We start from the raw sequence: 16,733 nt of genomic DNA on the forward strand, positions 1-16,733 counted from the left end.
CATGACATAAGTATTTGATACATCAGAAAAGCAGAACTTAATATTTGGTACAGAAACCTTTGTTTGCAATTACAGAGATCATACGTTTCCTGTAGTTCTTGACCAGGTTTGCACACACTGCAGCAGGGATTTTGGCCCACTCCTCCATACAGACCTTCTCCAGATCCTTCAGGTTTCTGGGCTACCGCTGGGCAATACGGACTTTCAGCTCCCTCCAAAGATTTTCTATTGGGTTCAGGTCTGGAGACTGGCTAGGCCACTCCAGGACCTTGAGATGCTTCTTACGGAGCCACTCCTTAGTTGCCCTGGCTGTGTGTTTCGGGTCGTTGTCATGCTGGAAGACCCAGCCACGACCCATCTTCAATGCTCTTACTGAGGGAAGGAGGTTGTTGGCCAAGATCTCGCGATACATGGCCCCATACATCCTCCCCTCAATACGGTGCAGTCGTCCTGTCCCCTTTGCAGAAAAGCATCCCCAAAGAATGATGTTTCCACCTCCATGCTTCACGGTTGGGATGGTGTTCTTGGGGTTGTACTCATCCTTCTTCTTCCTCCAAACACGGCAAGTGGAGTTTAGACCAAAAATCTCTATTTTTGTCTCATCAGACCACATGACCTTCTCCCCTTCCTCCTCTGCATCATCCAGATGGTCATTGGCAAACTTCAGACTTGCCTGGACATGCGCTGGCTTGAGCAGGGGGACCTTGCGTGCACTGCAGGATTTTAATCCATGACGGCGTAGTGTGTTACTAATGGTTTTCTTTGAGACTGTGGTCCCAGCTCTCTTCAGGTCATTGACCAGGTCCTGCCGTGTAGTTCTGGGCTGATCCCTCACCTTCCTCATGATCATTGATGCCCCACGAGGTGAGATCTTGCATGGAGCCCCAGACCGAGGGTGATTGACCGTCATCTTGAACTTCTTCCATTTTCTAATAATTGCGCCAACAGTTGTTGCCTTCTCAACAAGCTGCTTGCCTATTGTCCTGTAGCCCATCCCAGCCTTGTGCAGGTCTACAATTTACCCCTGATGTCCTTACACATCTCTCTGGTCTTGGCCATTGTGGAGAGGTTGGAGTCTATTTGATTGAGTGTATGGACAGGTGTCTTTTATACAGGTAACGAGCTCAAACAGGTGCAGTTAATACAGGTAATGAGTGGAGAACAGGTGGGCTTCTTAAAGAAAAACTAACAGGTCTGTGAGAGTCGGAATTCTTACTGGTCGGTAGGTGATCAAATACTTATGTCATGCAATAAAATGCAAATTAATTACTTAAAAATCCTACAATGTGATTTTCTCGATTTTTGTTTTAGATTCCGTCTCTCACAGTTGAAGTGTACCTATGATAAAAATTACAGACCTCTACATGCTTTGTAAGTAGGAAAACCTGCAAAATCGGCAGTGTATCAAATACTTGTTCTCCCCACTGTATATGAGATGAGTAAAGCAGTATGTAAACATTATTAAAGTGACCAGGTTATGGTCAGGGTCGGAGGTGGGCTGATCTGCTGGCTTCTCTGTGGGGGTGGCCAGCTCTCTAATGGGTTGTAATCTGTCACACGTCATCGTTCTCACCTTCTCTAGTGTTCTGTTCTTCTCCTGCTCTGTCTCCTGTTTATGTTGTCTCAGCACAGTCCAAAATGCAGACGTGTCGCTCTCCGGGTCTGGTTGGGGGGGTGTTGCTGAGCTGGACAACTTTTTTGTGCTGACTGGAGTGTGTTCACCTGCTGTTCCAGCTCCACCTGCTTTAGCTCCAGCTGGGTGAGTTTATCCTTCATTTCAGTGAGGGTCCACCTTGCTACCATACAGCGGGTAAATGCAAGTATTTCTCGTGACTGTGCCTGAAAAACCAAATGTCGACCTGGCCCACCACTCCACCCTGGACTTGAACAGCCCTTAACGACCAGGTCCACCTATACAAGGCAGCAGTGCCCACCTTCGCCCGGACCCTAAAAGACATCGCCCTCAACCGCAGCCACAACACCTCACACAGGAGCAATAGATCAATAGACACCCCGCCCAGACCAGCGTCTGTTTCGGCCCGTGTCGGCTGTGTCGGCCCGTGTCGGCTGTGTTGGCCCGTGTCGGCCTGTGTCGGCCCGTGTCGGCTGTTTCGGCCCGTGTCGGCTGTTTCGGCCCGTGTCGGCTGTTTCGGCCCGTGTCGGCTGTGTTGACATACTTAGTCTTTGTGTCAAACGACCCCCTATTCTTTAATGACTTAGTTTCTCTGTGAACTCTCTACATACTTCAGTCAGTCTAATGACACCATTGTCAATGACTATGGATGACTGTTAGGGTTAAAACCATGTCAATGACTATGGATGACTGTTAGGGTTGTAACCATGTTTAATGACTACATGACTGTTAGGGTTGTAACCATGTTTAATGACTACATGACTGTTAGGGTTGTAACCATGACTACTGTGTGGATAACGCTGACAGAAAGAGGAGGTGTAGCAGGATGTTGGAAGTTAAAGGGCTGTATAAACGCTTCACACCGCGTGGCCGCTGCCATTCTAACCTGGTGGTCCCAGCGCGCACGACCCACGTGGAGTTCCAGGTCTCCGGCAGCCTCTGGAACTGCCGATCTGCGGCCAACAAGGCAGAGTTCATCTCAGCCTATGCGTCCCTCCAGTCCCTCGACTTCTTGGCACTGACGGAAACATGGATTACCACTGACAACACTGCTACTCCTACTGCTCTCGCCTCGTCTGCCCACGTGTTCTCGCACACCCCGAGAGCTTCTGGTCAGCGGGGCGGTGGCACTGGGATCCTCATCTCTCCCAAGTGGACATTCTCTCTTTCTCCCCTGACCCATCTGTCTATCGCCTCCTTTGAATTCCATGCTGTCACAGTTACCAGCCCTTTCAAGCTTAACATCCTTATCATTTATCGCCCTCCAGGTTCCCTTGGAGAGTTCATCAATGAGCTTGACGCCCTGATAAGTTCCTTTCCTGAGGATGGCTCACCTCTCACAGTTCTGGGTGACTTTAACCTCCCCACGTCTACCTTTGACTCATTCCTCTCTGCCTCCTTCTTTCCACTCCTCTCCTCTTTTGACCTCACCCTCTCACCTTCCCCCCCTACTCACAAGGCAGGCAATACGCTTGACCTCATCTTTACTAGATGCTGTTCTTCCACTAATCTCACTGCAACTCCCCTCCAAGTCTCCGACCACTACCTTGTATCCTTTTCCCTCTCGCTCTCATCTAACACTTCCCACACTGCCCCTACTCGGATGGTATCGCGCCGTCCCAACCTTCGCTCTCTCTCCCCCGCTACTCTCTCCTCTTCCATCCTATCATCTCTTCCCTCTGCTCAAACCTTCTCCAACCTATCTCCTGATTCTGCCTCCTCAACCCTCCTCTCCTCCCTTTCTGCATCCTTTGACTCTCTATGTCCCCTATCCTCCAGGCCGGCTCGGTCCTCCCCTCCTGCTCCGTGGCTCGACGACTCACTGCGAGCTCACAGAACAGGGCTCCGGGCAGCCGAGCGGAAATGGAGGAAAACTCGCCTCCCTGCGGACCTGGCATCCTTTCACTCCCTCCTCTCTACATTCTCCTCTTCTGTCTCTGCTGCTAAAGCCACTTTCTACCACTCTAAATTCCAAGCATCTGCCTCTAACCCTAGGAAGCTCTTTGCCACCTTCTCCTCCCTCCTGAATCCTCCTCCCCCTCCTCCCCCCTCCTCCCTCTCTGCGGATGACTTCGTCAACCATTTTGAAAGAAGGTCGACGACATCCGATCCTCGTTTGCTAAGTCAAACGACACCGCTGGTTCTGCTCACACTGCCCTACCCTGTGCTTTGACCTCTTTCTCCCCTCTCTCTCCAGATGAAATCTCGCGTCTTGTGACGGCCGGCCGCCCAACAACCTGCCCGCTTGACCCTATCCCCTCCTCTCTTCTCCAGACCATTTCCGGAGACCTTCTCCCTTACCTCACCTCGCTCATCAACTCATCCTTGACCGCTGGCTACGTCCCTTCCGTCTTCAAGAGAGCGAGAGTTGCACCCCTTCTGAAAAAACCTACACTCGATCCCTCCGATGTCAACAACTACAGACCAGTATCCCTTCTTTCTTTTCTCTCCAAAACTCTTGAACGTGCCGTCCTTGGCCAGCTCTCCTGCTATCTCTCTCAGAATGACCTTCTTGATCCAAATCAGTCAGGTTTCAAGACTAGTCATTCAACTGAGACTGCTCTTCTCTGTGTCACGGAGGCGCTCCGCACTGCTAAAGCTAACTCTCTCTCCTCTGCTCTCATCCTTCTAGACCTATCGGCTGCCTTTGATACTGTGAACCATCAGATCCTCCTCTCCACCCTCTCCGAGCTGGGCATCTCCGGCGCGGCCCACGCTTGGATTGCGTCCTACCTGACAGGTCGCTCCTACCAGGTGGCGTGGCGAGAATCTGTCTCCGCACCACGTGCTCTCACCACTGGTGTCCCCCAGGGCTCTGTTCTAGGCCCTCTCCTATTCTCGCTATACACCAAGTCACTTGGCTCTGTCATATCCTCACATGGCCTCTCCTATCATTGCTATGCAGACGACACACAATTAATCTTCTCCTTTCCCCCCTCTGATAACCAGGTGGCGAATCGCATCTCTGCATGTCTGGCAGACATATCAGTGTGGATGACGGATCACCACCTCAAGCTGAACCTCGGCAAGACAGAGCTGCTCTTCCTCCCAGGGAAGGACTGCCCGTTCCATGATCTCGCCATCACGGTTGACAACTCCATTGTGTCCTCCTCCCAGAGCGCTAAGAACCTTGGCGTGATCCTGGACAACACCCTGTCGTTCTCAACTCACATCAAGGCGGTGACCCGTTCCTGTAGGTTCATGCTCTACAACATTTGCAGAGTACGACCCTGCCTCACACAGGAAGCGGTGCAGGTCCTAATCCAGGCACTTGTCATCTCCCGTCTGGATTACTGCAACTCGCTGCTGGCTGGGCTCCCTGCCTGTGCCATTAAACCCCTACAACTCATCCAGAACGCCGCAGCCCGTCTGGTGTTCAACCTTCCCAAGTTCTCTCACGTCACCCCGCTCCTCCGCTCTCTCCACTGGCTTCCAGTTGAAGCTCGCATCCGCTACAAGACCATGGTGCTTGCCTACGGAGCTGTGAGGGGAACGGCACCTCCGTACCTTCAGGCTCTGATCAGGCCCTACACCCAAACAAGGGCACTGCGTTCATCCACCTCTGGCCTGCTCGCCTCCCTACCTCTGAGGAAGTACAGTTCCCGCTCAGCCCAGTCAAAACTGTTCGCTGCTCTGGCACCCCAATGGTGGAACAAACTCCCTCACGACGCCAGGTCAGCGGAGTCAATCACCACCTTCCGGAGACACCTGAAACCCCACCTCTTTAAGGAATACCTAGGATAGGATAAAGTAATCCTCCTAACCCCCCCCTCCCCCTTAAAAGAGTTAGATGCACTATTGTAAAGTGGTTGTTCCACTGGATATCATAAGGTGAATGCACCAATTTGTAAGTCGCTCTGGATAAGAGCGTCTGCTAAATGACTTAAATGTAAATGTAAATGTAAATGTATAAATATATAATGTATAAATATATAATGTATAAATATATAATGTATAAATAACATTTGACGTACTGATGGAGGAGCATAACAGATCTTACTTTCTGCTATTTTTCTACCAGTGGCTTTTCTCTTCTATTTAAACTAGTAACTAACTTCTATTTAAACTAGTAACTAACTTCTATTTAAACTAGGAACTAACTTCTATTTAAACTAGTAACTAACTTCTATTTAAACTAGTAACTAACTTCTATTTAAACTAGTAACTAACTTCTATTTAAACTAGTAACTAACTTCTATTTAAACTAGTAACTCACTTCTATTTAAACTAGTAACTCACTTCTATTTAAACTAGTAACTCACTTCTATTTAAACTAGTAACTCACTTCTATTTAAACTAGTAACTCACTTCTATTTAAACTAGTAACTAACTTCTATTTAAACTAGTAACTAACTTCTATTTAAACTAGTAACTAACTTCTATTTAAACTAGTAGTTAATTCTATTTAAACTAGTACCTAACTTCTATTTAAACTAGTAACTAACTTCTATTTAAACTAGTAACTAACTTCATTGTTTGACTGCTGTACAGGTGATCAATCCTAAACCTGATCCCAGAACATTGGATTCACCTTTAGATCACATGCCAACTTGTCTGTCAAACACACGTCCTGAATAACTCCCAACTCTCACCATTAGAGGGCACCCTGGATCTCTTAAATGTCCTCTAAATCAACAGTAAACTCCCATCCGTGTGGGTCTGGGGTGGGGGTCAGTCCATCTACTCGGAAGCATAGGAAATGAATTGGTAAGAACAAATGGGTTAAGATGTATGTAACTGGTTGTATTCATTGTGATTAAAGTAGACACAGCCTAACCTGTTGGGTTTCTAGTCCTGGATGCTTTCTATCTTTCTTTATTTATTCTCCTCTCAGATACGTCGGCCTATATTGCACATCGTCATCTGCACATCTATCACTTCAGTGTTAATTTGCTCAATTGTAATTACTTCGCCACTATTGGCCTATTTATTGCCTTACCTCCTTACTTCATTTGCACACACTGTATACAGATTTTTCTATTGTGTTATTGACTCTACGTTTGTTTATGTGTAACTCTGTGTTGTTGTTTTTGTCGCACTGCTTTGCTTTATTCTTGGCCAGGTGGCAGTTGTAAATGAGAACTTGTTCCCAACTGGCCGACCTGGTTAAATAAAGGTGAAATAACTAAATAAATAAATCCCTGAGCTACAGTCTGACTCTAGGCTCTGCCCACTGTGACACTCAGCAAATGATGAGGAAGCTCATGTCCAACCTCAGACTCAAGTGCCACGCACTCTTCCTGGACTTTTAAAGTGAGTCGGGCTCTGCTATAGGCTAGGACCACCTGTCAATCAACTGTCTGTCCACTCTGTCCACGGCCTACATGAAATGTGTGACCACAACCAGCCACAGTGAACAAAGCAGAGGGACTTTAGCCTCTCTGTCTGGAAGAAACCCAGATAGAGACACCAGCAGATTGATGGTTAACTAGCTAACCACTAACATAGTTTATAGATACTGTAATAAACCGTAGCAGCTATGATATAGTAATGGTCATTTCTCTATGGTTAATGTTTTACTGGGTTTTATGAATGAATTTTTGGGGAGGGATTACATTTTATCTGTAGTGGAATCAATCATTTATTTTCTTGCTCACCTTTATTCCAAGAGTGGACACATTCCATTTCCCTCAGTAACCTGGTTACTTCTAATCAGCGATACTTTCTGTGGTTTTGGGCGTTAAGTTCCATGCCTATGCATGGAAGGGAGTTTTTCCTAGCCACCGTGCTTCTACACCTGCATTGCTTGCTGTTTGGGGTTTTAGGCTGGGTTTCTGTACAGCACTTTGAGATATCAGCTGATGTACGCAGGGCTATATAAATACATTTGAAATTTGATTTGATTTATGCCCAGAGTTAGCCCTTTGGTCAGAATGTGTACTGAAACCAGGCTTACTTCCTCAATGTGATCTGGGACATGGCGGAGTACACCAACCAGCTAGTCAGACTCTGAAACAAAGGCAAGCCTGAGCGTTTTACTACATCATATAGGACTCTCCATACTTCTGTCGTTTTAGCTTCCATCTCCCTTTCACCTCCTCCATCGCCATCCACTCAACGTCACTGTAGTCTTCATTAGCTAAATGACGACTGTGCTGATAATTAAAGTACTTTTCTCCCTGGTGCCCCGAGCCCAGGTCTGTCTTGAGGCTGTGAAAGCGTTCCGCCGTGATTTCACAGTCTACGCAAAGTGATCTACGGAGCTCCGTTTGCGTTCCGTTCCGAGATTTCAGCCGCACAAATACGGCTCCTTTGCGTAGAACCTAACAGGTGTTGCCTCCAGTATGAGACAGTATAACTAATGTACTGTTTGAATTAACTTCTCAATTCAATTTAAACATACAGTGGCTTGCAAAAGTATTCATCCCCCTTGGCGTTTTTTCTATTTTGTTGCATTAAAACCTGGAATTTAAATGGATATTCATGTGGATTTCATGTAATGGACATACACAAAAAAATCCAAATTGGTGAAGTGAAATGAAAAAAATAACTTGTTTCAGAATTAAAAACAGAAAAGTGGTGCGTGTATATGTATTCACCCCCTTTGCTATGAATCCACTAAATAAGATCTGGTGCAACCAATTACCTTCAGAAGTCACATAATTAGTTAAATAAAGTCCACCTGTGTGCAATCTAAGTGTCACATGATCTCAGTAGATATACACCTGTTCTGAAAGGCCCCAGAATCTGCAACACCACCAAGCAAGCGGCACCATGAAGACCAAGGAGCTCTCCAAACAGGTCAGGGACAAAGTTGTGGAGAAGTACAGATCAGGGTTGGGTTATAAAAAAATATCTGAAACTTTGAACATCCCACGTAGCACCATTAAATCCATTATTAAAAAATGGAAAGAATATGGCACCACAACAAACCTGCCAAGAGAGGGCCGCCCACCAAAACTCACGGACCAGGCAAGGAGGGCATTAATCAGAGAGGCAACAAAGAGACCAAATATAACCCTGAAGGAGCTGCAAAGCTCCACATCGGAGATTGGAATATCTGTCCAGAGGACCATTTTAAGCCATACACTCCACAGAGCTGGGCTTTACGGAAGAGTGGCCAGAAAAAAAAACATTGCTTAAAGAAAGAAATAAGCAAACATGTTTGGTGTTCACCAAAAGGCATGTTGGAGACTCCCCAAACATATTGAAGAAGGTGCTCTGGTCAGATGAGACAAAAGTTTTTTGGAAAACGCAATGTCTGGCGCAACCCCAACACCTCTCATCACCCAAAGAACACCATCCCCACAGTGAAGCATGGTAGTGGCAGCATCATGTTGTGGGGACATTTTTCATCGGCAGGAACTGGGAAAATGGTCTGAATTGAAGGAATGATGGATGCCGCTAAATACAGGGAAATTCAGCCTCCCGGGTGGCGCAGTGGTCTAGAGCACTGCATCGCAGTGCTATGCTGCGCCACCAGAGTCTGGGTTCGCGCCCAGGCTCTGTCGCAGCCGGCCGCGACCGGGAGGTCCGTGGGGCGACGCACAATTGGCTTAGCGTCGTCCGGGTTAGGGAGGGTTTGGCCGGTAGGGATATCCTTGTCTCATCGCGCTCCAGCGACTCCTGTGGCGGGCCGGGCGCAGTGCGCGCTAACCGAGGGGGGCGGGTGCACGGTGTTTCCTCCGACACATTGGTGCGGATGGCTTCCGGGTTGGAGGCGCGCTGTGTTAAGAAGCAGTGCGGCTTGGTTGGGTTGTGCTTCGGAGGACGCATGACTTTCGACCTTCGTCTCTCCCGAGCCCGTACGGGAGTTGTAGCGATGAGACAAGATAGTAATTACTAGCGATTGGATACCACGAAAATTGGGGAGAAAAGGGGCTAAAATTAAAAATAAATAAAAAAAATAAAAATAAAATACAGGGAAATTCTTGAGGGAAAACTGTTTCAGTCTTCCAGAGATTTGAGACTGGGACGGAGGTTCACCTTCCAGCAGGACAATGACCCTAAGCATACTGCTAATGCAACACTCAAGTGGTTTCATGCAGTCGTCCAGAACAGCTGATGCTCTCATGCATGTTTCAGTGTTACTTGCCTCAAAGCGATCATAGAAGATGGCTTATTCATCACAAATCCATTTGCCAATTATTTTAATGATTCACTTCATTGGTAAAATGGGCAAACAAACAATGAGCCATCGTACTTATGCATAAATAAACGAATAATGAAAGAAAAGTAAAAATTTTGTAAAGTTAGTGTGGGAGAGGTGGAAAAATTATTGTTTTCAATCAATAATGACAAACCTCCTTGCATTAACAAAGCTACTGAGGATGGTAGCTGACTCTAAAGTCATTCCTATCTGTCATATATTTTATCTGAGCAAAGAGGAAAGTCTTGGTCCTCAGGCCTGGAGGGAAGCGAAAGTCTTTGTTGTTGACCAAATACAATGCAATTTTTCCGTAAACAAATGAACAACAGACTTTCAGCATGCTTATAGAGAAGGTCACTCAACATGTACTACACTGACACAAATGACTGATGATTGGTTGAAAGAAATGTATATTAAGAAGATTGTGGCAGCGAACTGATTTCAGTGCAGCCTTTGATATTATTGACCATAACCTGTTGTTGAGAAAATGTGTGTTATGGCTTTTCAACCTCTGCCATATCGTGGATTCAGAGACATCTATCTAATAGAACTCAAAGGCTTTTCTTTAATGGAAGCTTCTCTAATGTCAAACATTTAAAGTGTGGTGTACCGCATGGCAGCTCTCTAGAACCTCTACTCTTTTCAATTTTTTACCAATGACCTGCCACTGGCATTAAACAAAGCATGCGTGTCTATGTATGCTGATGATTCGGTTGGACGTACTACCAAACTCTGTAAAATGACTTTGCTTATGGTAGAGAAATGAACATTCGATTCTCTGGCAACAGCTCTGGTGGAGATTCTTGCAGTCATCAAAACTTGAGACATATGTGGCATTGTGTTGTGTGACAAAACTGCACATTTAAGAGTGGCCTTTTATTGACCCCAGCACAAGGTGCACCTGTGTAATGATCATGCTGTTTAATCAGCTTCTTGACATATCACACCTGTCAGGTGGATGGATTATATTGGTAAAGGATAAATGCTCACTAACAGGGATGTAAACAGATTTGTGAACCAAATTTGATAGAAATAAGCTTGTTGTGCTAATGGATATTTCTTGGCTCTTCTTATTTCAGCTCATGAAACATGGGACCAACAATTCACATTTTGAGTTTATATTTTTGTTTAGTTTGTTCTGGTACAAATACAAAACCACTTTTCAATTAAAGGATAAGTTATTTTTTTAATTTTATTTACAAAATCTACATTTTTTATGTAAATGTCTTATTATAGAAGTGTCCTGACACTTTTTGTGTAATTTCACTTGGTTTTGAAAAACTTATCCCAATCGCGAAATTCTTGCTCATTGCTTGTGTCATTACCTTCCCTATATCTGTCTGCTCTGTTACCTGCTTCGGGATTAATTGTCTCATATTCGTGTTACCCGTGTTCTGACGCAGTTCCTGTCTTGTTTCCTTGTCTGTTCCCTAATAAATGTCTGACTCCCCGTACCTGCTTCTCCTGTCCGGCGTCGATCTTGACACCTTCATTGAAGTGTTTCTGGAATCCATATGAATAGTGAAAAATCTATTTCCGTGTTTGAACGCTAAGTTTTATGGGTATTATAATTGTGGGGCTCAATTAAGGGAGAATGTGAGTCGTTCAGTTTAGCTGGTTTAAGTCGGGGCAGTCTGAACATCTCCAAGTTGGTTTGGAGTTTTCTCTGACCTCCATTTAACTAGGCAAGTCAGTTAAGAACAAATTCTTATTTTCAATGACAGCCTAGGAACAGTGGGCCTTGTTCAGTGGCATAGCGACCGATTTGTACCTTGTCAGCTCGGGGATTCGATCTAGCAACCTTCTGGTTACTGGCCCAACGCTCTAACCACTAGGCTACCTGCTGCCCCAAAAGTTGATAGCTTAAACAGTGGAAGAGGAGGTAGTTCTAGATTATTTAAAACATTTTTACCGTTAAAGTCTATTGGCCTTTCAATTGCCATTGAATATAAATATTGTGATAGTTAAAAGAGTACACTGAGTGTACAAAACATTTCTAATATTGAGCTGCACCTCCCGTTTTTTCCCTCAGAACAGCCTCCATTTATCGGGTCATGGACTCCACAAGGTGTCGAAAGCGTTCCACAGGGATGCTGGCCCATGTTGACTCCAATGCTTCACACAGTTGTGTCAAGTTGGTTGGATGTCCTTTGGGTGGTGGACCATTCTTGATACACACAGGAAACTGTTGAACGTGAAAAACCCAGCAGCGTTGCAGTTTTTGACTCAAACCGGTTCGCCTGGCACCTATTACCATACCCTGTTCAAAAGAACTAAAATATTCTGTCTTGCCCATTCACCCTCTGAATGGCACACACACACAATCCATGTCTCAATTGTCTCAAGGCTTTAACCCGTCTCCTCCCCTTCATCTACACTGATTGAAGTGGATTTAACAAGTGACATCAATAAGGGATCATAGCTTTCACCTGGATTCACCTGGTCAGTCTATGTCATTGAAAGAACAGGTGTTCTGAATGTTTTGTACACTCCGTGTATAAATGTTATCAAAAATATTACCCGAGCAGTCCGCGTTGGGGCAGTCTGGACATTTGGAAGTTGGTTTCGTGTTAATAGCTTAAAACTAGTTGAAGCTCTAGAGCGGATGGACGTAGTACAATAATAATTAGACTAGGAGAGAAATCTAAAGTTGCCTTCAGAAAGCACATCTAATTTCGTACGTAGAAATGGAATGAATAGATTGTCCATTTCCAATGAGTGCAGCGTTTCCTGTTGCGTACACCAGTTGCGTTATTTGGTGTCCCAGAACCCTCTATGGCGTAGTGGCCATTCGGAATGTTTGATTGATTGTTATGAAGTCAGAGTTCTAAGCAACACAGAATTCTGTTCCTTTCTCGGGGTTCTTAACAATGGCAGATTCCATCGGTCAAATCTGTCTGTGCACTGGAGGACTTTCTGTTCTGCACATTCTGATTCTATGGGACGACACATCAAGTAGTAGAATGCAAAAAAAAATCTAAGTGGCAAAACATGACTTAATCCACCAAATGTTATCACAATTGTAATAGTTAAATTGTGCATGAATACGCTGTGGCCCATTCCTTTCTTCAGGATAGGTTTTTTGAATTAGTTGTGCTATGCTGTTGCCCACCTGTAAGGCACCTAACAATCATTAGCCTAAGCGTAGCAAAAGTCTAAAGGTTTTTTGTGAATTGCAGGCCAAATATCAACCTATTCCCTTCACATGAGGTTGGTGGCACCTTCGTTGGGGAGGACGGGTTCGTGGTAATGGCTGTAGCGGAATAGGTGGAATGGTAGCAAATGTATCAAACACGTGGTTTCCATGTGTCCGATGCCATTTAATTTGCTCTGTTCCACCCATTATTATGAGCCGTCCTCCCCTCAGCAGCCTCCACTGTGCTTTATGTAGGGAATAGGGTGCCATTCAGGACACAGACCCATATCGTTGTGCAGTGGTCAGGTAGAGGCTACTGTATCAGCGTGGTAACAGACCCATATCGTTGTGCAGTGGTCAGGTAGAGGCTACTGTATCAGCGTGGTAACAGACCCATATCGTTGTGCAGTGGTCAGGTAGAGGCTACTGTATCAGCGTGGTAACAGACCCATATCGTTGTGCAGTGGTCAGGTAGAGGCTACTGTATCAGCGTGGCAACAGACCCAAATCGTTGTGCAGTGGTCAGGTAGAGGCTACTGTATCAGCGTGGTAACAGACCCATATCGTTGTGCAGTGGTCAGGTAGAGGCTACTGTATCAGCGTGGTAACAGACCCATAGCGTTGTGCAGTGGTCAGGTAGAGGCTACTGTATCAGCGTGGTAACAGACCCATATCGTTGTGCAGTGGTCAGGTAGAGGCTACTGTATCAGCGTGGTAACAGACCCATATCGTTGTGCAGTGGTCAGGTAGAGGCTACTGTATCAGCGTGGTAACAGACCCATATCGTTGTGCAGTGGTCAGGTAGAGGCTACTGTATCAGCGTGGTAACAGACCCATATCGTTGTGCAGTGGTCAGGTAGAGGCTACTGTATCAGCGTGGTAACAGACCCATATCGTTGTGCAGTGGTCAGGTAGAGGCTACTGTATCAGCGTGGTAACAGACCCATATCGTTGTGCAGTGGTCAGGTAGAGGCTACTGTATCAGCGTGGTAACAGACCCATATCGTTGTGCAGTGGTCAGGTAGAGGCTACTGTATCAGCGTGGTAACAGACCCATATCGTTGTGCAGTGGTCAGGTAGAGGCTACTGTATCAGCGTGGTAACACTGCACTTGGCGACATCGAGTCATTCAGTGTCTCTTAGATACATGTTGCTTAGTAACAAACATAGTGTAAAAGCAGGGACAGAATAGTGAGCCAGTGCACTGGAGTTGTTTTGTAACATTTTGTCTTTTTTATTCAACATTGCAACAACAACAACAACAACAACAACAAAAAGGCATGAAGACATAAACTGTGTGTATGTTACAATTTTCCATGAAACTAATGATTCTTTTGGAGAAAAAAATACTGATATATCCATTTAATTCATACTACACAAAATTGAAATTATTATTCGAGAAAAAAAAAAGGGTTTCTGAGGAAGTAGGGCACTATGTTGTCAACTCTTCCCTGGTCCTTAGTGTACAACAGGAAGTAGGGCACTATGTTGTCAACTCTTCCCTGGGTCGTTAGTGTTCAACAGGAAGTAGGGCACTATGTTGTCAACTCTTCCCCTGGTCCTTAGTGTACAACAGGAAGTAGGGCACTATGTTGTCAACTCTTCCCCTGGGTCCTTAGTGTACTAGAGGAAGTAGGGCACTATGTTGTCAACTCTTCCCTGGGTCCTTAGTGTTCAACAGGAAGTAGGGCACTATGTTGTCAACTCTTCCCTGGTCCTTAGTGTACAACAGGAAGTAGTGCACTATGTTGTCAACTCTCCCCTGGTCCTTAGTGTACAACAGGAAGTAGTGTACTATGTTGTCAACTCTTCCCTGGTCCTTAGTGTTCAACAGGAAGTAGGGCACTATGTTGTCAACTCTTCCCCTGGTCCTTAGTGTACTAGAGGAAGTAGGGCACTATGTTGTCAACTCTTCCCTGGTCCTTAGTGTACTAGAGGAAGTAGGGCACTATGTTGTCAACTCTTCCCTGGTCCTTAGTGTACTAGAGGAAGTAGGGCACTATGTTGTCAACTCTTCCCTGGTCCTTAGTGTTCAACAGGAAGTAGGGCACTATGTTGTCAACTCTTCCCTGGTCCTTAGTGTACTAGAGGAAGTAGGGCACTATGTTGTCAACTCTTCCCTGGTCCTTAGTGTACTAGAGGAAGTAGGGCACTATGTTGTCAACTCTTCCCTGGTCCTTAGTGTACTAGAGGAAGTAGGGCACTATGTTGTCAACTCTTCCCTGGTCCTTAGTGTTCAACAGGAAGTAGGGCACTATGTTGTCAACTCTTCCCCTGGTCCTTAGTGTACAACAGGAAGTAGGGCACTATGTTGTCAACTCTTCCCCTGGGTCCTTAGTGTACTAGAGGAAGTAGGGCACTATGTTGTCAACTCTTCCCTGGGTCCTTAGTGTTCAACAGGAAGTAGGGCACTATGTTGTCAACTCTTCCCTGGTCCTTAGTGTACAACAGGAAGTAGTGCACTATGTTGTCAACTCTCCCCTGGTCCTTAGTGTACAACAGGAAGTAGTGTACTATGTTGTCAACTCTTCCCTGGTCCTTAGTGTTCAACAGGAAGTAGGGCACTATGTTGTCAACTCTTCCCTGGTCCTTAGTGTACTAGAGGAAGTAGGGCACTATGTTGTCAACTCTTCCCTGGTCCTTAGTGTTCAACAGGAAGTAGGGCACTATGTTGTCAACTCTTCCCTGGTCCTTAGTGTACTAGAGGAAGTAGGGCACTATGTTGTCAACTCTTCCCTGGTCCTTAGTGTACAACAGGAAGTAGTGCACTATGTTGTCAACTCTTCCCTGGTCCTTAGTGTACTAGAGGAAGTAGGGCACTATGTTGTCAACTCTTCCCTGGTCCTTAGTGTTCAACAGGAAGTAGGGCACTATGTTGTCAACTCTTCCCTGGTCCTTAGTGTTCAACAGGAAGTAGGGCACTATGTTGTCAACTCTTCCCTGGGTCCTTAGTGTTCAACAGGAAGTAGGGCACTATGTTGTCAACTCTTCCCCTGGTCCTTAGTGTACTAGAGGAAGTAGGGCACTATGTTGTCAACTCTTCCCTGGTCCTTAGTGTTCAACAGGAAGTAGGGCACTATGTTGTCAACTCTTCCCTGGTCCTTAGTGTACTAGAGGAAGTAGGGCACTATGTTGTCAACTCTTCCCTGGTCCTTAGTGTACTAGAGGAAGTAGGGCACTATGTTGTCAACTCTTCCCTGGTCCTTAGTGTACTAGAGGAAGTAGGGCACTATGTTGTCAACTCTTCCCTGGTCCTTAGTGTTCAACAGGAAGTAGGGCACTATGTTGTCAACTCTTCCCCTGGTCCTTAGTGTACAACAGGAAGTAGGGCACTATGTTGTCAACTCTTCCCCTGGGTCCTTAGTGTACTAGAGGAAGTAGGGCACTATGTTGTCAACTCTTCCCTGGGTCCTTAGTGTTCAACAGGAAGTAGGGCACTATGTTGTCAACTCTTCCCTGGTCCTTAGTGTACAACAGGAAGTAGTGCACTATGTTGTCAACTCTCCCCTGGTCCTTAGTGTACAACAGGAAGTAGTGTACTATGTTGTCAACTCTTCCCTGGTCCTTAGTGTTCAACAGGAAGTAGGGCACTATGTTGTCAACTCTTCCCTGGTCCTTAGTGTACTAGAGGAAGTAGGGCACTATGTTGTCAACTCTTCCCTGGTCCTTAGTGTTCAACAGGAAGTAGGGCACTATGTTGTCAACTCTTCCCTGGTCCTTAGTGTACTAGAGGAAGTAGGGCACTATGTTGTCAACTCTTCCCTGGTCCTTAGTGTACAACAGGAAGTAGTGCACTATGTTGTCAACTCTTCCCTGGTCCTTAGTGTACTAGAGGAAGTAGGGCACTATGTTGTCAACTCTTCCCTGGTCCTTAG

This window comes from Salvelinus alpinus, chromosome 26, assembly GCF_045679555.1.
Source record: "Salvelinus alpinus chromosome 26, SLU_Salpinus.1, whole genome shotgun sequence".
In the NCBI taxonomy this organism is placed as follows: domain Eukaryota; kingdom Metazoa; phylum Chordata; class Actinopteri; order Salmoniformes; family Salmonidae; genus Salvelinus; species Salvelinus alpinus.